General features: G+C 34.7%; 1 long non-coding RNA gene across 6 annotated transcripts in view; it reads left to right on the forward strand.

Annotated features, from left to right (window-relative positions):
* Nucleotides 1–27,023, forward strand: part of LOC110259772 (uncharacterized) — an 835,641-nt gene that overhangs the window by 296,991 nt on the left and 511,627 nt on the right. For 4 of the 6 annotated variants that reach the window (XR_014838463.1, XR_014838462.1, XR_014838465.1 and 1 more), the window contains exons 3-4: nt 22,983–23,134; nt 26,425–26,475. This is a non-coding gene — a long non-coding RNA (uncharacterized LOC110259772). Of the gene's footprint in view, nt 1–22,982; nt 23,135–26,424; nt 26,690–27,023 lie in introns of all 6 variants that reach the window. The other 2 variants (XR_014838467.1, XR_014838464.1) reach the window with 2 other exon arrangements.

The following is a 27,023-nucleotide window of genomic DNA, read 5'->3' on the forward strand; positions in this document are numbered from 1 at the left end:
TGAGAGAATTTTAGAAAACAAATTAAATTTAGTGTATCTATATATAAAGCATCTAATGAGAGGTAAGTATGTACTAGGACCAAGCTAGGTACTACCTGGAAGAAAAAAAAAAAATCAATGATGGCAGTATAGTCAACTATCATTCTATTTTTCTTCAAATAGAAGAAAACTTATCTCCTATTCCATGTTAATAATCCTATGAATAGAAAATAAACAGATTAAAATGCATTAACTTTCTGACAATAATTTAACCTATGTTCTTTAGTGACTGTAAATACCTTTAGCCCTAAAAGTTTTAAAATATGTTTAAAATGGTTGCTGATCTTTACAAATAAAATAGTGAGAAAAGAAGTTAAATAACCAGCATATTTTATATTATTTGTGAAGTCAGTAATTTCCTGAAAAATTACCTACTTAATTTGGAATCTACAAAATAAATGGACAAAAAATTATTAAATAAGAAAGGAGCTGGCTTGCAGTGAGAGTAGAGGTAAATAAATGACCAAAGAAAGTATTTTATGATATTCACTAAAAAGTTTGAGGCTTATACACTTGTTTTATAGCCAGCAGCAAGTGCCATTTTTAGATGACCAGAAGAAAGCAACTCACTTTGCCACATGAAATTTTAAACCTTCCTCTCATCACTGGAAAAGGAGAAATATTGATGTCTACAGCATGAAATACAGCACAGAAATGGAAGCCCATCATGCAAAAACATCCATGTGAACACAAAGAGAACTCCACTAGTTGGCCATCATGCATTCAGTCACATGGCTTTGAAGCCAGACCTCCAAAATAAAAATCAAGCTCAGAAATATATAAGGTACAGTTTAATTCCTATAGAATTTTTTAATACATCAATTAATTTTGTGTTTTCAGTTGATTGGTTGCAAGAAGATGTGGCACAGAGACTATTCAAAGTTTCCAGCTCAATTTTTATTATTGTTTAAATGGACACTTTTTAAATGAAGAAATCATTCTGATTACTCAAATTATAAATATACTAATAATATGTAGACAAAGCATTTACCATTAATATAAACTTGTGAAGTCATTGTAGCTAGCTTTAAGCAAAAGGGGCTCTTTTTACAAAGATTGTAAATAGCTCATGAGTTCCTAGAAAAGCAGGAAAATCAGTCTTAGAAAACTATGTAGCCATAAGTAATACCAAGATTACACTAGGATAACCCTAGTGATCTTCTGTTCCCACACATCACACCCACCAGTGCAGGGTAGTGTTTGCTACATAGTAGAATCTGCTATATTCTGATTCCTTTCTTCAGAATATAGACTTATATATCCATGTATAATCTAGATATATAGACAGATTATCAAAATCATGTAGGTCTCCTTCAACAGTAAATTTGGATTGTTCTTAATACAGACTTTGATGTTTTCATAACGTACTTGGTGAAAAGAACACTTTGGATGTCATTTTAAATACCTGTATCTATTTATACATATTTATGCACATATATATTGATGGTCAGGGTGGGTAAAATGGGGAAGAAGCAAGTTTATTTGTGGTTCATATACGTATTACAAGAACATTTATGGTATCTTTCATCCCTGCTCTAAATGTGCTTATATTGCAACTTAAAAGAGAAGGGTCAGGCAGGTTCAGGTAAATGGAGTTAGTGCAGGTGTAAGGGGCCTATGGATTTATCTTCTTTCCCTTTATTCTTCTAACTTAGACAAAAATAATTTGCCATCTGTAAAGGAATGTTGTCAAGGATTAAAAAGGGAAACAACAATTAAGGATATAACATGCAGGCAATCACAAAAAATTAAACTTAAAAAAGAAGTTAGGGACCCAGGAAAGCTATTATTTCTACATCTGCAAAACATGCCCCTGATTTAAACCCTGATTTGGGAGGTGCAAAAGCATTAACTAAATTCCAATTCAGCAAAATATTTTCCTTCAATAAATTTCATTCTATACAGGAAAGTATTCTTGCTTTACACCCAAAAAGGGATTATTTATAGACATTCTCTTTTACAATTATGCAAGTGTTAGCAATTTCAGGGATGGTTTGACTTTCTCCATTCTTATTCCTTTCTGCCATTACTTTGTCTCTAGGAATTTTTCCTGTTTGTGATGTAACTCTCTCTTAAAAAAGACTTAAAAATAAAATCAAATACCTGGGAATACGCCTGACCAAGGAGATAAAATATTTATATGCTGATAAGGATAAAACATTATTCTAGGAAATTAAAGAAGATGTAAAGAAATGGAAGATATTCCATGCTCCTGGGTTGGAAAAATTAATATTGTAAAAATGGCCATACTCCCCAAAGCAATCTACAGATTCAATGAAATCCCTATCAAATTACCCATGACATTTTTCACAGAACTAGAACAAACAATCCAAAAATGTATATGGAACCACAAAAGACCCAGAATTGCCAAAGCAATCCTGAGGACCAAAAACCAAGCAGGAGGCATGACTCTCCTAGACTTCAGGCACTATTACAAAGCCACAGTCATCAAGACAGTGTGGTCCTGGTACCAAAACAGACAATCAGACCAATGGAACAGAACAGAGAACCCGGAAATAAACCCTGACACCTATGGTCAATTAATCTTTGACAAAGGAGGCAAGAACATAAAATGGGAAAAAGACGGTCTTTTCAGCAAGTGATCCTGGGAAACCTGGACAGCTGCATGTAAATCAATGAAGCCAGAACACCCCCTCACACCATGCACAAAAATAAACACAAAATGGCTTAAAGACGTAAACTTAGGACAACACACTACCAAACTTTTAGAAGAGAACACAGGCAAAACATTCTCTGACATCAACCTTACAAATGTTTCCTCAGGTCAGTCTCCCAAAGCAACAGAAATAAAAGCAAAAATAAACCAATGGGACCTAATCGAACTGACAAGCTTTTCGATGGCAAAGGAAACCAAAATGAAAACTTACAGAATGAGAGAAAACAGGTTCAAATGATGGAACTGACAAGGGCTTAATCTCTAGAATATACAAGCAACTGATACAACTCAAACAGCAAAAAAGCCAACAACCCAAAGGAAAAATGGGCAAAAGACCTGAATAGACATTTCTTCCAGGAAGATATACAGATGGCCAACAAGCACCTGAAACAATGCTCAACATCACTGATTATTAGAGAAATGCAAATCAAAACTACCACGAGATACCACCTCACACCAGTCAGAATGGCCATCATTAGTAAGTCCACAAATAACAAATGCTGGAGGGGCTGTGGAGAAAAGGGGACCCTCCTGCACTGTTGGTGGGAATGTAAGCTGGTACAACCACTGTGGAGAACAGTATGGAGGTACCTTAGAAATCTATACATAGAACTACCTACTATATGACCCCGCAGTCCCACTCTTGGGCATATATCCAGACGAAACTTTCCTTTAAAAAGACACATGCCAGGTGCATGTTCATTGCAGCACTATTCACAATAGCCAAGACATGGAAATAACCCAAATGTCCATTGACAGATGATTGGATTAGGAAGATTTGGTATATATTCACAATGAAATACTACTCGGCCATAAAAAAGAACAAAATAATGCCATTTGCAGCAACATGGATGGAACTAGAGACTCTCATCCTGAGTGAAGTAAGTCAGAAAGAGAAAGACAAATACCATATGATATCACTTATATCTGCAATCTAATATACAGCACAAATGAACCTTTCCACAGAAAAGAAAATCATGGACTTGGAGAATAGACTTGTAGTTGCCAAGGTGGAGGGAGAGGGAGTGGGATGGATGGCGTGCGTGCCTGAGGTTAATAGATGCGGACTACTGCCTTTGGAATGGATAAGCAATGAGATCCTGCTGTGTAGCACTGGGAACTCTATGTCTAGTCACTCATGATGGAGCATGACAATGTGAGAAAAAAAAAATGTATACATGTATGTCTAACTGGGTCACCATGCTGTACAGTAGAAAATTGACAGAACACTGTATGTAAACCAGCTATAGTGTAAAAAAATAAAAATCGTTATATAAAAATAAATATTCAATAAAAAATATTAAAATCACAAAAAAATACTTAAGAGAAATTAATGTGATAGCAAATTGTACTTTCATTCTTTTTGGTGTTTTGTTCGTTTTGCTTTTATTGTCTAAACTTGTTTATATTTACTATGTGTTTTAAGAAGAAAGATGATTGTAGCATTTTCAGCTGAAGGTTGTTAATCTGTATTATAAAGATCAAAATTTTTAAAAAATCTACGCCTTAACAAATCCAACCAGTGAATAATATAAAATAGCTTTAGTTTTCCTGGTGACAATATTATATACTGATAGCATTCAATTTAGACAACCTTCCAGTACATCAAAGAGTAAGGGTGGTCTCTACTATTTCAAGTACTGCACACATATTTATTTTAAAATGTTTTTCAGAGAATATAGTTTTAGAAAATGGAGTTGATTATTTGGATAATGAAAAACATCTTCACAAAAGAAATTATACTGAAAGATGCACATCTGTAATTAACTTTTTTGGCCTCAGTGTGACATTCACTCTGTTATGAAAAAATAGAAGCTATTAGACTTACAGATATTGATGAGGGAACCAATGACCTCTCTCTCATCTAAAATGCATTTTATTCCTATGGATATATATGTAATTGAGGTAAAAAGATCTGGTGAATTCCTCTAGGTCTGTCTTGGTCAACAACACTACCTAGTAAGTAACAAGATAAAAGTGATCTCATAGTTTGTGTCTGACTCATGGGTCCACTATGAGACATTATAGTTTTCACCCAATTGTACTATTTCATTATAGTACCTCCCCTGATCAATAAAAAAAAAAGCAAAAATATAACAATCACAGAATGCCCTTTTGTGACCTATGCAGGAGAAACTTTTTTTAATTAATATTTGATTTGAATATTTTGTCTGAATATGAGAGTGTTCTCCCTAGGGTGTTGTTTTTCCTTCCTCCAAACTCTAATACAAGGCAACAGAGTTTAGCGATAAGTTTAGAAAACGAGTCAATTAGCCCCCAGCCAAATGTGAGTTCAGAGAAGAATAAATATTTTTATTTCCATGTAAACCTTTTCTCTACAATTTTAAGTGTCAAAAATATAGTATGTCTTATTTCTAAAGGAGTAAAAATATTGTATCTGATTGATACCAGAAGTGATGTCAAGTAATAGTATACAGTGGTCACATTGCATGATAAATAGAAACAGTAGTTAGGGGTTGCAAAAGGATAAAGTATCAGAGAGCACCTACACGATAAGAGTGAGTTCTCCCAGTAGATGACGATCTAAATTCTAACTGACATGGCACAAAGGAGATGACTAGATTTCCAGTGAAACACTAATCTCATAGATACATTATGAGATGTATATATATACACACACACACTAGAAACTTACATAAGAAAAACCTCCTCATGTGGTTGAATTTTGGAATATGACAGAAGGTAATTTAAGGTGAAAAGTTTGAGCCAGAGGATTAATTCTCTAAAAATCTCTTGAGCACCAGATTCCAAACAATTCTAATGTAAGAATTACAGTGGTAAATATCCTAAATACTGAGTGTAAGTGACATAATAATTTGCTTTCAGCAGAGAATCTACATCTTGGCACTGTTAGAGAAAAAAGAGAGAAGGAAAGAAGGGAAGGAAGGGATAGAAAGAAAAAGAAAGGGGGAAATAAAAAAAAAAGAAGATAATTCCCAGATACCCATCAAAGATCTAAACTCGTATATCTTCAAATCAATATTTGTTAATTTTCCTTTGAAACATTACCTGTAGAAAATTCATATCCACATGATATTAAGAACATAATGTATTTACAGTTGTCTTCAGTGAAATAGCAGTAGTTATTTCTTTTTATCATTATTAAAGTTTAGTTGATTTACAATGTTGGGCCAATTTCTGCTGTACAGAAAAGTGACACACATATATATGCTCTTTTTTACATTATATTCCAACATGGTATATCCCAGGAGATTGGATGTATTCTCTATGCTACACAATTGGACCTCACTGCTTATCTGCTCTAAATGTAATAGTTTGTATCTACTAACCCCAAACTCCCTGTCCATCTTCTTCTCTTTCCTCTTGCCCCTGGCATACACAAGTCTGCTCTACATGCTCATGATCTGTTTCCATTTTGTAGATAGGATCATTTCTGCCATATTTTAGATTCCATATGTAAGTGATATCATATGGTATTTGTCTTTTTCTTTCTAACTTACTTCTCTTAGTGTGAGAATCTCTAGCTCCATCCATGTTGCTGCAAATGACATTATTTTGTCATGTTTCATAGCTGAGTAGTATTATATTGTGTTTATGTACCACATCTTCTTAATCCATTCATCTTGCAATGGACATTTGGGCTGTTTATATATCTTGGCTATTGTGAATAGCACTGCTATGAACATGGGGGTATATGTGTCTTTTTGAATGAACATTTTGTTTGGATATATGCCCAGGAGTGGAAATATGGGATCATATAATAATTCTATATTTGATTTTCTGAGGAACCTCCATACTGTTTTCCATAGTGGTTGTACCAATTTACATTTGCACCGACAGTAAAGGAGGGTACCCTTTTCTCCATACCCACTCCAGCATTTGTTATTTGTTGACATATTAATGATAACCATTATGAATGGTGTGAGGTAGTACCTCATTGTAGTTTTGATTTGCATTTCTCTAAAGAATAGTGATGTTGAGCATTTTTTCATGTGCCTGCTGGCCATCTGTTTGTCTTTTGGAGAAATATCTATTTAGGTCTTTTGGCCCATTTTTCAATTGAGTTGGTTGTAGGGGTTTTTATTGTTGTTAAGTTGTATGAATTGTTTTTATATTTGGGGGATTAAGCTCTTGTTGGTGTATCATTTGCAAAGATTTTCCTCTTATTCTGTGGGTTAACTTTTCATTTTTTAAATAGTTTCCTTGGATGTGCAAAAACTATTGAGTTTGATTAGGTTCCACTGGTTTATTTTTGTCCTTATTGTCATTATTCTAGGAGGTGGATGAAACAAGTTGTTGCTACGATTTAGGTCGAAGAATGTTCTGCCTATGTTTTCTTCTAGGAGTTTTATGATATCTGGCCTTATGTTTAAATGTTTAATCCATTTTGAGTTTATTTTTGTCTATGGTTTTAGAGAGTGTTCTGATTTCATTATTTTACATGTAGCAGTGCAGTTTTCCCAGCACCACTTACTGAAGAGACTGTCTTTCCTCCACTGTATGTTCTTATCTCCTTTGTCATAGATGGGTTGGCCATAGATGCTTGATTTATTTCTGGGCTTTCTATCCTGTTCCATTGCTCTATATTTCTGTTTTGGTGCAAGTATCCTACTCTTTTGATGACTGTAGTTTTGTAATAGAGTCTGAAGTCAGAGAGCCTAATTCCTCCAGTTAAGTTTTTTTTCTTTTCAATCTTGCTTTGGCTATTCAAAGTCTTTTGTATTTCCATACAAATTTTAATATATTTTGTCCCAGTTTTGTAAAGAATGTCATTGGAAATTTGATAAAGATTTCATTGATTCTGTAGATTACCTTTGGTAGTATAGTCATTTTGAGAATATTAATTTTTCCAATCCAAGAGCATGGTGCCTCCTTCCATCTGTGTCATCTTTGATTTCTTTCTTCAGCATCTTATAGTTTTCAGAGTACAGGTCTTTTGTTTCTTTAGGTAGGTTAATTCCTAGATATTTTATTTTTTTTGATGTGATGGAAACAAGATGATTTCCATATTTCTCTTTCTGATTTTTCATATTGTTAGTATGTAGAAATGCAATCAATTTCTGTATATTACTTTTGTATCCTGCAAATTTACCAAATTTATTTATGAGTTCTTAAGAGTCTTCCTGTAGTGTCCTTAGGATTTTCTAGCTATAAGTGTCATGTCATCTGAACAAAGTACTAGCAAACTGAATCCAACCATACATTAAAAGGATTGTACATAATAATCAGTGGGATTTATCTCAGGGATGCAAGTATTTTTCAATATCCACAAATCAGTGTGATACACCACATTAACAAACTGAAGAATAAAAACCATATTATTCCCTCAGTAGATGCAGAAAAAAGCCTTTGACAAAATCCAACACCCATTTCTGATAAAAACACTTCAGAAAGTGTGCATAGAGGGAACCTACCTCAACATAATAAAGGCCATATATGACAAACCCAGAGCTAGCATTGGTAAAAAGCTGAAAGAATTCCCACTGAGATCAGGAGCAAGACAAGGGTGTCCACTCTGCCACTACTACTCAACATAGTTTTGGATGTCCTAGCCATGGATATCAGAGAAGAAAAAGAAATAAAAGGAATCCAAATTGTAAAGGTAGAAGTAAATCTATCACTATTTGCAGATGTCATGATACTATACCTAGAAAATCCTAAAGATGCTACCAGAAAATTGTTAGAGCCATGTCAGAGGATACAATATTAATACACAGAAATTGACTGTATTTCTTTTCTTTTTCTTTCTTTTTTTTTTTTGCTTTTGTCCTTTTTTTTTAGGGCTGCCCCCATGGCATATGGAGGTTCCCAGGTTAGGGGTCTGATCAGCCTATGCCACAGCCACAGCCATGCCAGATCTGAGCCACATCTGTGATCTACACCACAGCTCACAGCAACACTGGATCCTTAACCCACTGAGTGAGGCCAAGGATCAAGCCCACAACCTCATGATTCTTAGTCAGATTCACTTCCACTGAGCCACGATGGGAACTCCTTGACTGCATTTCTATATACTCACAATGAAGGATCAGAAAGAGAAATTAAGGAAAAAAATCCTATTTACCATCACATCAAAAATAATAAAATACTTTGGAATAAACCCACCTAAAGAGATAAAAGACCTGTACTCTGAAAACTATAAGACACTGATGAAATAAATCAAAGATGGCATAAACAGATGAAAAGATATACCATGCTCTTGGATTGGTACTGCCCAAAGCAATTTATAGATTCACTGCAATCCCTATCAAAGTACCAAGGACATTTTTCATAGAACTAGAACAAAGTATCTTAAAGGTTGTTTGTAAGCACAAAAGACCCAGAATAGCCAAAGCCATACTGAGAAAGAAAAATGGAGTAGGAAGAATCAGGCACCCTAGCTTCAGACTATACTACAAAGATACAGTCATAAAAACCGTATGGTACTGGCACAAAGACAGAAAATAGATCAGTGGAACAGGATAGAAAGCCCAGAATTAAAACCATGCACCTACAGTCAACTAATATATGACAAAGGAGGCAAGAATATACAATGGAGAAAAGACAGCCCCTTCAATAAGTGGTGCTGGGAAAACTGGACAGCTACATGTGAAAGAATGAAATGAGAACACTTCCTAACACCATACACAAAAATAAACTCAAAATGGATTAAAAACTAAAGATTGGATACTATAAAACTCAGAGGAAAACAGGCTAAACACTCTCCAGCATAAACCAAAGCAATATGTTGTCAGATCCACCTCCTTCAGTAATGACAATACAAACAAAAATAAACATTTGAGACTTAATTAAACTTAAAAGTTTCTGCACAGCAAAAGAAACCCTAAACAAAACAAAAACACAGCCCACAGAATGAGAGAAAATATATGCAAATGAAGCAACTGAAAATTGCTCCGAATTTTACAAACACCACCTGCAGCTCAATACCCAAAAAAACCCAAACAACCCCATCAAAAAATAGGCATATCAAACAGAGAGGTCTCCAAAGAAGACTTACAGATGGCAAAAAACACATGAAAAGATGTTCAACATCACCCATTATTAGAGAAATGCAAATCAGAACCACTATGAGGTGCCACCTTACACCATCCAAAATGGCCATCATCAAAAAGTCTACAAACAATAAGTGCTAGAGAAGGTATGGAGGAAAGGAACCCTATTACACTGTTCGTGAGAATGTAAATTGGTGCAACCACTGTGGGAAACAATATGGAGATTCCTCAGAAAACTAGTGTTATTACCTTTTGATCCAGCAATCCCTGGATCATATATCTGGGCATATATCTGGAGAAAACCATGCCTTGAAAAGATACATGTGCTCCAGTGTTCATTGCAGCACTATATACAATAGCGAAGACATAGAAACAACCTAAATGTCCATAAACAGAAGAGTGGATAAAGAAGAAGTGGTACATATATACAATGGAATATTCCTCAGCCATTAAAAGGAAAGAAATAATAACATTTGCAGAAACATGGATGGACCTGGAAATTATCATGCTAAGTGAAGTTAGTCAGACAGTGAGACACCAACATCATATGCTATCTCTTGTATGTGGAATCTAAAAAAAAGATTCAATGAACTTCTTTACAGAACCCTTACTCACAGACTTTGAAAAACATGGTTTCCAAAGGAGACAGATTGGGTGGTGGGGGGATGCACTGGGGATTTGGGATGAAAATGCTATAAAATTGGGTTGTGATGATCATTGTACAACTATAAATGTAGTAACTGTCATTGACTAATTTTAAAAAAGTATCATGTCATCTCCAAACTGTAATAGTTTTACTCATCCTCTTACGATTTGGATTCCTTTTATTTCTTTTTCTTCTCTGATGTGCATGACTAGGACTTCCAAAATGATGTTGAATGGAAGTGTTGAGAGCAGACATCCTTTTCTTGTTCCTGATATTAGTGGATATGCTTTCAGTTTTGCACCATTGAGAATATTAGCTGTGGGCTTGTCATAAATGGCTTTTATTATGTTGAGGTAGGTTACCTCTTTGCCCACTTTCTTGAGAGTTTTTTTTATCAGAAATGAGTGTTGAATTTTGTCAAAAGCTTTTACTGCATCTATTAAGATCATATTTTTTTATTTTTCAGTTCGTTGCTGTGGTCTATCACACTTGATTGATTTGTGGATATTAAAGAATCCTTGCACCCCTGGGATAACTCCCACTTGATTATTGTGTATGATCTTTCTAATATATATTTAGATGCATTTTGATAATATTTTGTTGAGAATTTTTACATCTATGTTCATCAATGGTATTGGCTTGTAGTTTTCTTTTATAGTATCTTTGTCTGGTTTTGGTATCAGGGTGATGTTGGCTTCATAGAATGTGCTTGGAAGTGTTCCTTTTTCTACAATTTTTTGGAAGAGTTTAAGAATAGGTGTTAACTCTTTTTAAATGTTTGATAGAATTCACCCATAAAGCCATCAAATCCTATTTTTTGGAAGTTTTACAATCACATTTTCAATTTCAGTGATTGTGATTTGGTCTATTCAATCTGCCCATTTCTTCTAGGTTGTGCATTTTATTGTCATATGGTTGCTCATGGTAATCTCTCATGAACCTTTGTATTTCTGCTGTGTCAGTTGTAATTTCTCCTTTTTCAGTTCTAATTTTATTTATTTGAACACTCTCCCTCTTTTTCTTGATGAGTCTGGCTAAAGATTTATCAATTTTGTTGATCTTTTCAAAGAACAAAGTTTTAGTTTCATTGATCTTTATTGTTTTCTTTATATCTATGTCATTAATTTCTGCTCTAATCTTGATTTCTTTCCTTCCACTAATCTGGGGCTTTATCTATTCTTTCTCTAGATGTTTTAGATGTAAGGCTAATTTGTTTATTTGAGTTTTTTCTTTTTTATTGAAATAAGATTGTATTGCTATAAAATTCCTTCTCAGAGCTGCTTTTGTTATGTCCCATAGGTTTTGGATTGTTGTACCTTCATTACTTTGTCTCTAAGTGTTTTTTGATTTCCTCTCTGATCTTCAATGATCTCTTGGTTATTTAGTAGCATATTGTTTGGTTTCCAGGAGTTTGTGTTTTTTGATGTTTATTTCTTAAAGCTGATTTCTAGTCTCATAGCATCATGGTCAAAGAAAATGCTTGAAATAATTTCAATTTTTTTTTTAATTTGCAAAGGCTTGTTCTGTGGGCCAAGATGTAATGTATCCTAGAGAATATTCCATGTGCACTTGAGAAAAATGTATATTCTGCTTCTCTGGGATGGAATGTTCTATAAATGTAAGTTAAGTCTGTCTCATCTAATTGTCATTTAAGGCCTGTATTTCCTCATCCATGTTCTTTTTATATGATATGTCCATTGGTGTAAGTGGGACTTTAAATTCCCCCACTATTACTGTGTTGCTCTCGATTTCTCCTTTTATGGCTGTTAGAAATTGCCTTATATATTGTGGTACTCCTATGTTGGGTGCACATATTTTTACGATTTATTTCATCTTCTTGGACTAATCTTACGATCATAATGTAATGTCCTTCCTTGTCTCTTATGACCTTCTTTATTTTAAAATCTGTTTTATCTGATATGAGGATTGCTACTCCCACGTTTCTATGGTTTCCATTTACATGTAATATTTTCTTCCATTCCCTTACTTTAAGTATATATGTGTCCTTAGATCTGAAGTAGGTCTCTTGTAAACAGCATATATATGGGTCTTGTTTGTGTATCCATTAAGCCAGTGTGTGTCTTCTAGTTGGAGCATTTAATCCATTTACATCAATATAATTATGAGTAAGTATGTACTTATTACCGTTTTCTTAATTTTTTGTTTTGGATTGTTATCTGGGGTCTTTTTTCTTCCCTTTTACTGTTACTAATTCTCTTGTGATTTGCTGAGTATCTTTAGTGTTATATTTGGATTGCTTTTTCTTTTCTGTATGTGTGTCCATTAAAGTTTTTTGATTTGTGGTTTCTGTTATATTTTGATATAACCATTTCTATGTGTACAAAATTATTTCTGCTTGTTGATCTCTTAATTTCCAATGCATTTTCAGTGTTCTGCCTTTGTCCTTACCTCTTCTCATGCTTGCTTCTTTTGATATCATATTTGTCAGTGATGATTTCCTACTTTTATATTATCTTTGCCTTTACCAGTAAGCCTTTTCATTTGTAATGTTCTTGTTTTGTTATATTTGTGGTTTTTCCTTTTCTGCTTAGAGAAGTTCCTGTAGTACTTATTGTACTGTTTATTTGGAGGTACTGAGTTCTCTCAGCTTTTGCTTGTCTAAAAACATTTTGATCTCTCCACCTAATCAGAATGAGAACTTTTCTGGGTAGAGTATTCTTGGTTCTAGGTTCCTCTTCTTCATCACCTCAAATATGTCTTCCCACTCTCTTCTGACTAGTGGAGTTTCTGTTGAAAAATCATCTGTTATCATTATGGGGATCCCGTTGTATGTTATTTGTTGCTTTTCCCTTGTGGCTTTTAGTATCTTTCTCTTTGTATTTAATTTTTGTTATCTTGACTAATGTGTGTCTCACTGTGTTTCTCCTTGAGTTGATCCTGTATGAGATTCTCTGTGCTTCCTCAACTTGAGTTAAATTTTTCCATTTAAGGAAAAATTTTGGCTATAAACTTTTCAAATATTTTCTCTTGCCATTTCTCTCTCTTCTCCTTCTGGAACCGCTATGATATGAGTATTGGTATGTTTAATGTTGTCCTAGAGGTCTCTTAGATTCTTCTCAGTTCTTTTCATTCTTTTTTCTTTATTCTTTTCTTTGGCAGTGGTTTCCACCATTCTGTCTTCTGCCTCATTTTTTATGCTTCTGCCTCTGTTATCCTGCTATTGATTTCTTCTAGGATATTTTTCATTTCAGGTATTGTGCTATCCATATGAGTTTGCTTGTTCTTCAAATACTCTAGCTCTTTATTAAACATTTCTTTTAACCCTTTGATTTGTGTCTCTATTTTTTTCCATTATCTTGGATCATCCATACTATTATCACTGTGAATTCCTTGTCAGGTAGATTGACTATCTCCTTATCATTTAGTTGTTTTCGTGTGTTTTTGCTTGTCTTTTTATTCCTCCTGGTGGTTACTCTGCCTGTTCCAAGTTCTCTGTACCCCTAACCCTAAGGCAGGGCTGTTCCCCAGATGTTGCTAGGCAACCTCTGCTTCCAGGTAGCTCCCAGAACCAAAGCAGACTGTCCCACAGCCTGAGAGCATATGCAGGGTACAGTGGTGAGTCCTGGCTGTAGTGGTGAGTCCTGTCCCTTCCCTCCAGTACCCCCAAACAATGCCACACAGCCTTTAAGCCTTACTGGGTTACTTCAGCTTATGCCCGCAAATGCACTTGCTCTATACTCTGTCCCTCCAGGCTGTTTCTACACAGCAAACCCCAGTTTTTTGGGTTTTTTTTCACACTTAGCCCCAGTTCTCTCTTTGAGTCTGATCTCTAAGGCCAGAGTTTTAGTTTCTAACACTTGTTGCCACTGGCAAGTGGTTGCTGATTGCCCTAGCACTGACCTTGTTGTAGCACTGACCATTTGTGGAGGATTGCTTCTGTTTAAGTGCTTCACACCAATTGCTGTGTTCTCCTCTAATACTCTAGAGTTCCTCCTCTGTCTTGGCTGACCTCCTCACAGGAGCTTTTTTTCTTTCCAGCTCCCTCTTAGGGGTGCAGGTCCTGTCTTGCTTCTTTTCTCTTCTTTCTTCTTTCTTTTGTCCTATATAGTTTCATGAAGTTTTTCTTGTCCTATAATAATTCTGAGGTCTTTTGTCAGTGTTTAGCAAATTTTCTATGTGAATAGTTCTACATGTAGATGCATTCTCTATGTATTTGTGGGAGCAGGTGAGCCTCACGTCCCACTAGTCCACTATCTTCCTCCAGCCTCTCAAAGTTTTAATTTATTTCTTTGCTTCTGATGCCAGTCCTCCATGCTTCATGTCCTAATTAAGTGCAAAATAAGGAGATGGCTTCGAGTTTTGCCTAATACCTATACATGAGTAGGTGTCCTGGGTTCAGACCTGTCTTTCCTACCTCAACATGGTGTGATTCAACTATCACTCTCCAGGGAAAGAAAAATGCCAGGAAAAATAAAATATTACATCAACAATGAAAATCCATCCAGAAAGTAAATGGCTTTCCCATAAATGAGTATTTCTATGGGTTGAATTTTGAACCTCAGAAAGGTATGATTAACTTCTAACCCCTGGTGCCTGCAAATTTGACCCTATTTGGTAATAAGGTCTTTGCAGATGGAATCAAGTTAAGATGAGGTCATGCTCATTGAAGGTTATCCCTAATCTTCTAAGGCTGATGTCCTATAAGAAGAGAAGACACAGATACACAGGAAGAATGCCAGGTAACAAAGGAAGCAAGGATTGGAATGATGTATACACAGCCCACATACCACCAAGAATTGCCAGCAACACCAAAAGCTAAAAGAAAGTCATGGAAAAAAATTCTCTCCTAGAGTCTTAGATAAAGCATGGCCTTTCTTACCCCTTGATTTCTGATTTCTAGACTCCAGAACTGTGAGAGAATAGATTTCTGTTGTTTAAAGCCCCTCATCTTGTGGTGCTTTATTACAGCAGCCCTAGGAAACTAATACAGGGGAAAATCCCCCAGTAATTCTATCCAGAAACTAGCTGTCCTTCAGAAAGTTCAGCATATTTCTGAAACTCTGCAACTGGAGTAGAAGAAAATAAAATGAAGCACCTACAGAGGCACATATTCACAAAGGAGAAAAGTTAACACCTAGCATGGCAAATATGCGTATCAAAACAGAAATACCTAGTGTAGAAGAAACACTATTGATAACCATAAAACTTTTTCATTTAACATTTGATACAAACAAAAGAAACATATTTGTGTATTATAAAGCACAAAGCTGTAACAAAAATGTTTGAACCATAGAATCCAAGAACAAGTGAATTCACTGACAGTTCCCTTCTCCCATGTGTTCCTTCTCTATCCCTTCCTTTGTCTTTCTCTCAACACCTCACAACATACACACACCCCATGAAAAATATTGGCCTCAATTTTATATTTGTCATTTTCTTTTGTGTTATTAATAGTTATATCATTTATTTATATATACTTGTAAGAAGTTAATAAATCCATACAACAGCAGTATGAATAAAAGATGTATATGTGAAAAGAAGTAGAACTCAAAGGTGCCTCAAAGCATATCATAGGAAGAAGGTAACACCAAAAAAATCTAAATAAAAACCACTAAACATATAATGTTTAATTTATATATCTATACAAATTGTTCATAGTGCATTTCACATTGTATATTGAGCCACTTAAGAAATCAATAGGTATTCCTGTTTGAACATAACTGTCATTACATCCTGCCCTAGTAGAATTCAGCTAACTTGTTCTCATGGCATCCCTGGTCTCCTCAGCTTATGAGGGCAGAAATTTTTTTCATTGTTGAATTCTAGACATGTGTCTGACACATATTATAGGCTGAGTAAATATTTATTAAATAAATGAGCTCCACAGAAATTAATTTCTCCATAAATCTGTCCTTGTTGTATCTCCAAGCCTGTTGCTTAGCAGAATTTCTAATTGGACATAGTCATCATCTATTTTGTTCCTATATCTGGGCATTTTCTCAACTTGTTCTTTCTTTGTTCTGTGGAATGAATGTTTGTGTCTCTCCAAAATTCATTATATTGAAAACCTAATGCTATGGTGTTTGGAGTTGGGGCTGTTGGAAGATAATTAGTTTGTGAGAGTGGAGCCTCAGGATGGAGTTACAAAGAGAGCCCTTTCTGATTCTCCTTCATGTGGAATAAGAAAAGGCCAGCCTATAAATCAGGAAGAGGGCCTTCACCAAGAATTTGACCATGCTAACACCCTGATCTGACTTTCAACCTCCAGAATTGTGAGAAATATAAATGATTATTATTTCCATGATTATCTGTTTTAGCAGAACCAAATTGTTTTTGCCTGTCCAAAACTCCTGCCTTCCACTTATATCATATAGAAACATCCGATTATTCCATAAATCAAGAATTCCTATAGATTCACACTCAAAAATACATATTGAGATTTAACTGAGTTCTATCTTGATCAAAAATATTTGTGCTGTCTTCATTCTTCCATTCAAAAAGTATTATTGAATGACTACCATTTGTTGGGTACTATTTTAAGGAATTTGGGAGGTATCGGAGAACAACAAAGAATCCTGATGGTTAACAGGGAAGAGAGACAGCAAGTAAGCAATTTTTGTAGTATGTTAGAAGGCAAAAAGAAAATTAGAATACAGAAAAGCAGACCAGAACTGCCAAAGTGAGGGTCCCCCAATCTGCACTATAAGTAGTGTGCAAGACAGGGCAGAATTTGAGAATTTGAGACTAGAGAAAGAAATGGAAGTCCTGCAGGAGTGAATCATTCAGATACCTGGGGCAAGAGCATTCCAGGCAGAGGGTGTAGTTGAAATTGGAGGAAAAACAACATGCCAAAGTGCAAAGTGTGCAAAGTGTGCAAAGAGAAGAGTAGTAGGAAACGAGGTCAGGGAGAGAGTAGGAAGCCAGATTATACAGGACATAATCTTTCATTGAGTAGAAGGTTGATCTAAATTAGCTTTTAAAACTGAACCCTTGAGTTCCCCTGGTGGCTCAGCAGTAATGAACCCAACTAGTATCCATGAGGATGTGGGTTCAATCCCTGGCCTCACTCAGTGGATTAAGGATCCAGCATTGCTGTGAGCTGTGGTGTAGGTCACAGATGAGGCTTGGATCCAGTGTTGCTATGTCTGTGTTGTAGGCTGGCAGCTACAGCTCCTCTTTGACCCCTTGCCTGGAAACTCTCAAATACTGTGGGTATAGCCCTAAAAAAAAGACACACACACAAAAAAAAAAAAGATAGAAAAAAAACTGAACCCTATGGAAGGACCATGGTACAAATACCTCTCCTGTGAAAAAAACTCTGGTGCAGTATTGTGCCTCTATGTTGATTGGCCAAATGATATATAAGAATTTTTATGCTGCACTGTTTACTTTTCAGAAATCTCCAGGGAGAGCTGTAACACCAACCTGTGACTCTCTTAAGTAAAGCATTATCCAAAAAGGAAGGCAGTAACATATACCAGCTGAGACCTCAGGCTCTGGAATCAAGCTTCATGGATTTGAAACCCTGATGATCATATACTAGTTTCAAAGCTTTAGTTTCCTCATTTTTAAAATTTTTACTTCCTAGTGGAGAGGGAGACTAAATAAATATTAAATGTGAAATTGTATGAAAGGCTCATGCTATCATTATTAGGGAACAGAAAAGGAAGTCACTTGTATCCATGATACCATGTGGTACTTGTAAGAATTTAATGAGACACCAAATAAACACACATAGTAAGCACTCCATAACATATATAAATGCACATCACTATTACTGCTGTTGGCAGAACCAACTTTAAAAATACATTATTAAACATTATGCATTTTCAGGCAATAATTTAATAGACTTCATTGTATTTAGCATGCAGAATGAAAATGGCAATTACAATAATTACAATTACCATTTTAATCCAGTGTAGTTCAACAAAAGATTAGATACTTGTATGAGCAATAATAATGTTTGCAGAAAATTCATGACAAAAGAAATTGCAAGCGTATAGAAACAAAAGGGTCAGAGAAAGAAAGCAAATCGGGACCTTTCATAGTTATTGATAGCATTCCATTTAAATGTACACTAAATTTTGTTTTGGTTTAATGGATCTTTTTTTTGAAACACACTGCTCACATCATAATTATAAATGAAGATATTTCACTAAGGCCATAAAAAAGAGATAAAACTGTCCTTTTGACACCCCAATTTCCCCCCCAGTCATACCCCATGCTCAGAAATCAAGGAAACATCAATGGAATATTTTCTGTAGTCATTTTTGAGGTCAACTAATAAGTATTTAATCAGTTTTTCTAAAAGACAGACAACCATGTATTATTTGAAATTTTTTACATTATTGCAAATTCTAAAATAGGTTGGTTTCTGGGTAAATTGCAGTTTCAGTATGGATAGTATCATTTTTTTCCCTTACAATTGGTTTGCAATGAGAAACCTGCCATTTTATCTTTACCTTGAAGTTCTAGAGATTTTGCCCTTTAATGTCTAAATTGATTCCATTCTCTTTCCACAACTAAGGACTATATTGGTTCATTTTCAATAAAACCTAATGACTAAATTAAAAAAGGTTAATCAGGTTTAAATAAAGATGAGGATGACATTTCTTCCATATTTGTCTGGCTCCCAACCTGCTTTCTGCTAACTTTGAATTCTGCCTTCTGTTAAAATTATGCCCTCTAAAAACAAGTGTTGTGAAAAGGGCCATATGGGGCAAAACTGAAATTGGCATCCAAAATGTTAGAATATTTTTTAAATAAAAACTTTATAACCAGTGAGGTAGCCATTTAATTAACATTTTAGGTAGGGGTCATTGCTTTTCATTTGGATGAAGAAAAGCAATGAAGAAAACCCTAGGAGTAAATATAACATCAGAACACTTTGCTAAACACTAAAAAGTAGGCATGAGACAGTAACATGAGGTCTATACTGAATCCCATTGAAGGCTGTAATTAGCCCATGCTTCAGTATTTTGTACAATACAATGAAGCACTATTTTACCCAATATATCTTAATTAAAAGAAAAACACAATACAACACAAAGCTACTATCAAAGAGGCGTTATTGGCACTTACATAATACAGAAGATGAGGAAGGATTTTGTTTTCTTTGTTTGGCAAGAAAATTGGAACTAGGCATTCTATTTTCTACACAGCTCCCAATATAGAAGCATTTGTGAACAAAAATTGCATTTGCACTGTAAATTATATGGATGAAAGCCACAGAGAAAGAGATAGTTTGTTGTTTTATAATTCAATAGTAGTAATGCTTGGATTTCTTTTCTTTCTCTTTTACAAAGAAAATAATTATTGAAAGCTTCGTTTTTACCACAATAAAAGAGTTAGTTGAATATTCTAATGTACATGTTTTATGTTCCTTTTTCACTTGAATGCATTAATTATGCAATAACATTAAAATATACACACAAAATAATTTTCTTGTCACCTCAATTTTAGATTTTGAATATCAAAGATACAAAGAACTCTCCACTATGGTCTGTTCTTTGTAATTTCTTAATATGAAAGAAGAAAAACAATGAAGTAAATTGGTAAAATCTATCCCCAGAATCCAGTTATCTCTATACTAAACATAAGCAGGAAAAAAAAAAAAGGTGAAATGAAGATGATTCAAATAACATCAAAGATCTTCAGTGTGACCATTCATATAGAGATTTTAGTCAACTTGAATGAGATAGTTGAAGAGTAAAAATGAAAATAGAGTTCTAAATATTTCATGTGGAGAAAGACATCCCAATACTTATATCAGAGTCAGCCATAAGACAGACCATAAGGAATGTCTGAAGGTCTAATATCTTTATTTTATATCTGATATCTAATATCTTTATTTTATATCTGATATTTACTTCAAGCAAATTCCTCAAGAATTTGTATAACAACAGCAACTTACCAACTGGAGAGCAAAGTGAATAATGGCTTACCACCTGATTACTTCACAGAGTCTTCAATGAGTCTTTCTAAATTGTTATAAATCTTTAACTAAACATGATGGCCAGCTCATGCTAACTGCTCTTGAAAAATGGGAAGAAAGATAAGAGGAAAATACAGCTTATTATTAGTCTAGTCCAGAAGCACTATTTTTAGATGAGGAAGCACAAAGATGATCTGAGTTTTCCCAAACTATATAAGTAGAACCAAAGGGAAGACCAGAACCCAGGATATCTATTTCCTAATCCCTTTCCTTCAATACCAACTCTAAAAAGATGAAGTGCTTTTTAATATCTAAGTCAACAAAAAATAAGCCAAATGATGAAGTCAATCAGGAACTAATCTAGAGCCTATCCTGTGCCTGTATGTAATCCTTCTAACAATTCCCCTGTGCATTGTCCCATCACATAGTGGAACAGAAGATCCACAAAATGTGCAAAGGACTACAGGAAAACAATGCTCTTCAGTGAACAGTTTCATAATTTATTTTATCTGTGTCTTTTGTGTGAATTATGGAAACTAAACAGAGCTAAGCCAAAACTGAAGAATATGGGGACCTAAAATGAGATAAGAAGTTTAGACGGACAGTGAAGAACTATAAAATTTAAGTTTAAATGGGTCTGCCTGAATCTATATGATATATAGTCTTGATTTTGGCAAAACTAGATTAAAATATTGAAGTGTTGGATCTAATAAATGTGACTAAGATAATGGGATAGAAATCACTTAAATTAGCACAACATTTAGATATGTCACAAATACCTAATCTAGTTAGTATTAGATGTTGTTGATAAATTTATCACAATGTAGCAGGATGCATTTGTAAAGATACATGCTTCATTAAATTAAAATATTGATGATTAAAACTGTATTCAAACCAAGGCAGTACCAACTAAAGTTCAGCATAAGAAATGAGTTGGATAGAGAAGCAAATGAGTTGGATAGAGAAGCAAAAGGAGAAGCAAAAATTAGGAGAGAAGTTGAAGGCTGAAATCTAAATAGATGGTACACATAAACTACATAAATCCATGAAGAAGTGTCCAGTGCTGTGGACATAAACAAGTTTACAAAAGAAAAGAAAGAGAGAGTAGTAAGTAGAACAAGTATCATGCTTCTCTATTCCTTCTAGCTCTCCTCTGTGTTTATACCCATAAATAAATACAGCAGGAAAAGACCATCTCTAGAGAGAGAATTGTAGGTATTTTGTAAAATTCTTGTTCTAGTGACTTAGATTGTATAGTTCCTTTACCACTGTTTTTAGGGGGCAAAACTTTTATGGGACAGTCTTAAGTTTGATTTTGGAGCCAAAAATAATCTATTACCTATTATTTTTTTCTGTTAAATGGAGTATCTACTTTCTGATTTTCATAACAGGAAATGTATTTACTCAATTTTGAAAAATACAACAGAATGAATTTCATTGAAACATCTTTCTGGTTTTCTTGAGTCCAGATTTCCAATTTACCAAATCTCAGAGCTATTTGCCATTTTCATGTATTGACAATACTTTTTTTTTTGTCTTTTTGGGGTCTTATCTACGGCATATGGAGGTTCCCAGGATAGAGGTCTAATCAGAGCTGTAGCCGCCGGCCTATGCCACAGCCATAGAAATGCCAGATCCCAGTCATGTATGTGATCTACACCACAGTTCATGGCAATGCCAGATCCTTAACCCACTGAGCAAGGCCAGGTATCAAACCTGCATCCTCATGGATGCTAGTCAGATTCATTTTCACTGAGCAACCACAGGAAATTGAAAAATTTTAAAGGCAGGGATGCGTCTTTGTATCTTTTTCATGCCCAAAGCCTGGCAAGACAGCTTGGTGCATAGAGGGTACCTAAAATATATGATGAATGAATATGTGCATAAACCTTGGAAATAAATCTTAATGTGATGAAACAAAAGGGTTAGTTTTTATTTTAAAATAATGTTCTTTTTTAATATCAGGATTTAAAGGAATATCATTTTTATCATATAGTTTGTATGCTTTTTCTCTGTCCATTTGCTGTGATACCCAGGATTGCTTAAAAATAATAACTGACTTTATTATAAATGTTTTGATACCTCCAGAATTTAACCTGGAGATTAAAAATCTGGTCTCTATTGTACTCATACTGGATGATCTACCCACTTTCATATGTATTTGAATACATTTGATAAGTAATCATCTCCTCTTTCAAAATTCTAATTCAAAGAAATCCGTCTTTTCCCTTAGAAATATTTCTATGCATTCGGGTCTCTTCCAGATCCCACACATATTAAAACAGACACTCTAAGACTTGAGTTTTAAGTTGAATAGTTAGAAGAGTTAAATTCTGTAGGATAAAATTCAAAGGTTCCTTGCATCTATATATTTGTGTCTACCAGTTCCTTAAATTAATTAATTTGATCCTCATTGAGATTGTTGAGATTTCACGGGGAAGGGAGTGGGATGGACTGGGAATTTGGGGTTAATAGATGCAAACTATTGCCTTTGGAATGGATAAGCAATGAGATCCTGCTGTATAGCACTAGGAACTATATCTAGTTACATATGATGGAGCATGATAATTTGAGAAAAAAGAACATATGTATATGTATGTGTGACTGGGTAACCTGGTCACCTTGCTGTACAGTAGAAAATTGACAAAACACTGTAAACCAGCTATAATGGAAAAAAAAATCATTATAAAAAAGAGATTGTTGAGATTTCAAACAAGGCTTTTATGTTTGCTTGTTTGTTTTTAACCACAGAATTTCTCTGTATTTTAAGAAGAGACAAGAGTGCAGGATGGTGAACAAATGCAGACTAATACTGTCTTCAGAAAACCTCTGTGGATCTGTCATCATCTTGGCTGCTAAAACATTTAAGCACTGTAGAAACAGTGAGAAAACTAAATGAAATGGTAAATAATTGTCCTGTCATCTGAGCATAGTGTTTGGAATGAATACATTTTCTGTCTCAGTCTGGTCAGACTGCTGTAACAAAATACCATAGAGTGGATAGTTTAAACAACAGAAATTTATTTTCTTATATAAGTTCTAGGGCAGGAAAGTCCATGATCAGGGTGCCCAAATGGTCACTTTGTGGAAAGGGCTCTCTAGGCTTGCAGACTGCCATTTTTTCACTATGTTTTCACATGGCAGAGAAAAATAAAGATCTCTCTTTCTCCTCTTTTTTAGCCACCAATTCCATCTGATTTGGCCACTACCCTTAATTATTTCTTAAAAATTTTTAGCTCCTAAATATCATCACATAAGGGGTTCAAGCATCAACATACGAATTTCAGGAAACAATTCAGCTTATAGCACTTTCCCTTTAAGTAATTTCACTTGCATACCATATGGGATAAATGAATGAATGCAGACAAAGAAAAAGGAAAAGTCACAATCCATTTTAGAATAAAGGAAGTCTCCTAAATTGAAATTTTATTTTACCTCGAACCATGTTTTTGCAATAAAACAGATCTTACCATGGCAGATCCTGGGAAAATGTGACATAGTAAATGTTCTTTGTTCCATACAAAACTATTGAAATAAATCAACAGATTTTAAATTAGTTTTAATTAGTTTTAATTTAGTCTTCAGGTTTTCCCTTCTAGGCAATTCTGAGCATCTGAAAATACCCATCATACTTTTTCTCATTTTAATTTCTTCATTGTACATCTGAGTGCCCTCTAGTCTCTTCCTTCATCCTACTGATTGCTGTCCTTAATGCTGCTTCACTATAGCACTGATATGATGCTCACTTCAGTGAGAAGCTTACTGTGTATCTTGCTTTATATTTGCTATAAACATAGTTATTTCCATTCTGTTGTTTTCAGTCACATATGGCATTTTGAAATAGTTAAATAAAGAGATTATCAATATTAGATCTATTTCAGCTATAAAACCTACATTTATGGAGAAATATGATCTATTCAATCTCATTGCTAAAAGCCCAGCATCTGAGAGATGGTCATAAATTCACATGATTACCCTAAGCATTAGATTTTGCATTTGGATCACTATTTAACTAGAAAAAGAAATCAAACATTCATGCAAGCAAGGAAGCAGCTCCCTATTAATGACATGTACAAAGAACCTGCAAAATATAAATGATTCTAAAGTCATCAATAAAAACATGACACTCAAAGTAAATGAATCCATAAAAGCTCCTTTTGGGACACAGAATATGAAAAGAACATTAATATTTTGCCAAATTCAACATTTTTCAGGAAATCTCTTTCTCTTTTATGAATTTGTCCAGAAAACTGAAAGAATAAAGAAAATGATATGTGCTATTGTCTTTAAACATACTGAATACACATTGACCAACATTTAATTGAAGATTTCCTGAGAAAACTTCAATAACATCAGTTATTTTAAATATAATATTGTTATAATAGAGTCTGACTCAGATCTTGAAGAATTATGTACTTAAAATAGTAACTTGGAGTTCCCTTCGTGGCGCAGCAGAAACAGATCCAACTAGGAACTATAAGGTTGTGGGTTCAGTCCCTGGCCTCACTCAGTGGGTTAAGTATCCTGCATTGCCATGAGCTGTGGTGTAGGTCGCAGACATGGCTCAGATCTGGCATTGCTATGGCTGTGGCGTAGGCCGGCGGCTACATCTCTGATTAGACTCCTAGCCTGGGAACCTCCATATGCCGTGGGTGCAGCCCTAAAAAGACAAAAAATTAAAATTAAAAAAGAAGTAACTTAACAAATTAAACTAAAAAAAATCAATTTTAATGACTTCAGAAAATAAGATCATTCTTTCAGTGAAAAAGGATGATGCTTGCCTACCTAAGAACCTTGTAAGAGAAATCAATATGGTATTTAATTTTGTTATTATCAGGGGGAAATTCTGAGAATTATTAACTGAAAAATCTAATGTGTTTGATTCATCTTTGTTCCTTCAGCCCCTCTCCTAACAATAGTCCAACTTATGAAGAGTAAGGAAGTCATCAAAGGGAATTTCTTTTCCAGCATTTTGACTAACCTCTCTATGGTTTTCCTGATAGTAAGCCCTTAGGAATGTTTGGGGACTAAGACATATAGATATTATAATTGAAAACCAAACAGGGGCTAATGTCCACCACAGGGGAGATAATTAAAGAAATCATGTCTTGGGCTACCATTGTGCATGATAATCAGACAGAGCTCTATCATTTGATTGCAAGCCTCATTCAGTACAGCACACATGTTCTTAGGCATGAAGTGATTAAGCAGTAAACATGCTGAGCTGTTGCTGGGGGGTAGAAGGATGGCAGAGATAGGAGGGAAGGTAGAAAGTTATTTATTAGCATAGCAAGAGAGTGTCATGATGCTAAATAGAATAGAGAACCAAATTAAAGAACAGGACTGAGAGAAAATCGGAGAGAACACCATGATGCTACATAGTCAATCCTGGTATTAAGCAGTACAATAGGACATTCACATACTACAGGTCATTTTCCTGCCATTGGAAGCAATCAATAGATTTGATATTAAGGACTGAACTTTGAGATAAGCATGTCAATGGTTATGCAATAATACAGATCTGATAATGGCAGATACTAGACATTACTACTACTAGCTCAGCCCATTTTTAATTGCATGCCCACTCCACTAATAAATGAGAATCTCCTTGATTGGGATCTTGCCACTGTTAAAGTGGTACCTGGTAAATTCTAATTTAGTAGGTTTAAAAGCCTCTGGCATATGTAAACATAAACACCTTTTAAAAGCCAGCATTATCTTCTCTAAAGCCAGAAGATTCTTGAGCATGACCTTTAGGAAAAAGAACAACACATAAAATAAGGTCCAGAGCATATCTGACAAAAATAAAACATTTTGTTGGCTACACATTTAAGTGGGCTAGAAATTAATATTATAACCCACTACATATTCTTTACAGTACATTTAAATGTTGACAAACATTCTGGCTCTCAGATCTAAGAAACATCTTGAGAAATTTGTTTCTCTTTTCATCCAAATGGAGACTATCTCATAACTTATTTAGGATTTTCACATGATTCCTATGATATTGTATAAGAACAAAATAAAGATTAGAAAATCTTTGGCCAAATCTCACATAGATTACAACAAATAACCCTTTGAAACTTGTTCCAGTATATTACATATCTTAGTCTAATACCTGAATGCTTCATCTAATCATTGGTAGGATAACTTATGCTTATTTCCTTATTTCCTATATTTCTTCTCTTTACAGGATGCCCTTTTTGTGTGGATGAACCATAGTCCATAAAATGTCATCTCTTTGGTGAGTACATTTGGTTCCAAAGGTTTTACAGCATATAATCAAGTATGAAACCTACATCTAATAATCTTACACACTCACATATGTTTGAAACCTCAGGTTTAAGTGCCTTCACCAGTCAGTTATATAAACTCTCTATGGCCATCAAGAATTTTATAAATAAATACAGTGAAAATGTAAGGCAACTTAACACTTAATCAAAATAATTTGTCCATCAGTGGTTATAATGCATAGCACAGATTCAAGAATATGAAACTTCCCAAAGCAGTGGGTCTTGTGTGAATATGTAAGGAGGTGTTCTTCCTTTCAAAGAACAAGCCTAGGAGTTCCTGTCGTGATTCAGTGGTAACAAACCTGACTAGTATCCATGAGGATATAGGTTTGATCCTTGGCCTCGCTCAGTGGGTTAAGGATCCAGCATTGCTGTGAGCTATGGTGTAGGTCACAGATGTGTCTCAGATCCTGTGTTGCTTTGGCTGTGGTGTAGATTAGCCGCTGCAGCTCTGATTTGACCCCTAGCCTGGGAACCTCCATATGCTGCAAGTGCAGCC

Source organism: Sus scrofa, chromosome 2, assembly GCF_054392235.1.
Source record: "Sus scrofa isolate SSC_HxYL_T2T_F1_AM1 chromosome 2, Sscrofa_HxYL_maternal_Yorkshire_Landrace_v2.0, whole genome shotgun sequence".
NCBI lineage: Eukaryota > Metazoa > Chordata > Mammalia > Artiodactyla > Suidae > Sus > Sus scrofa.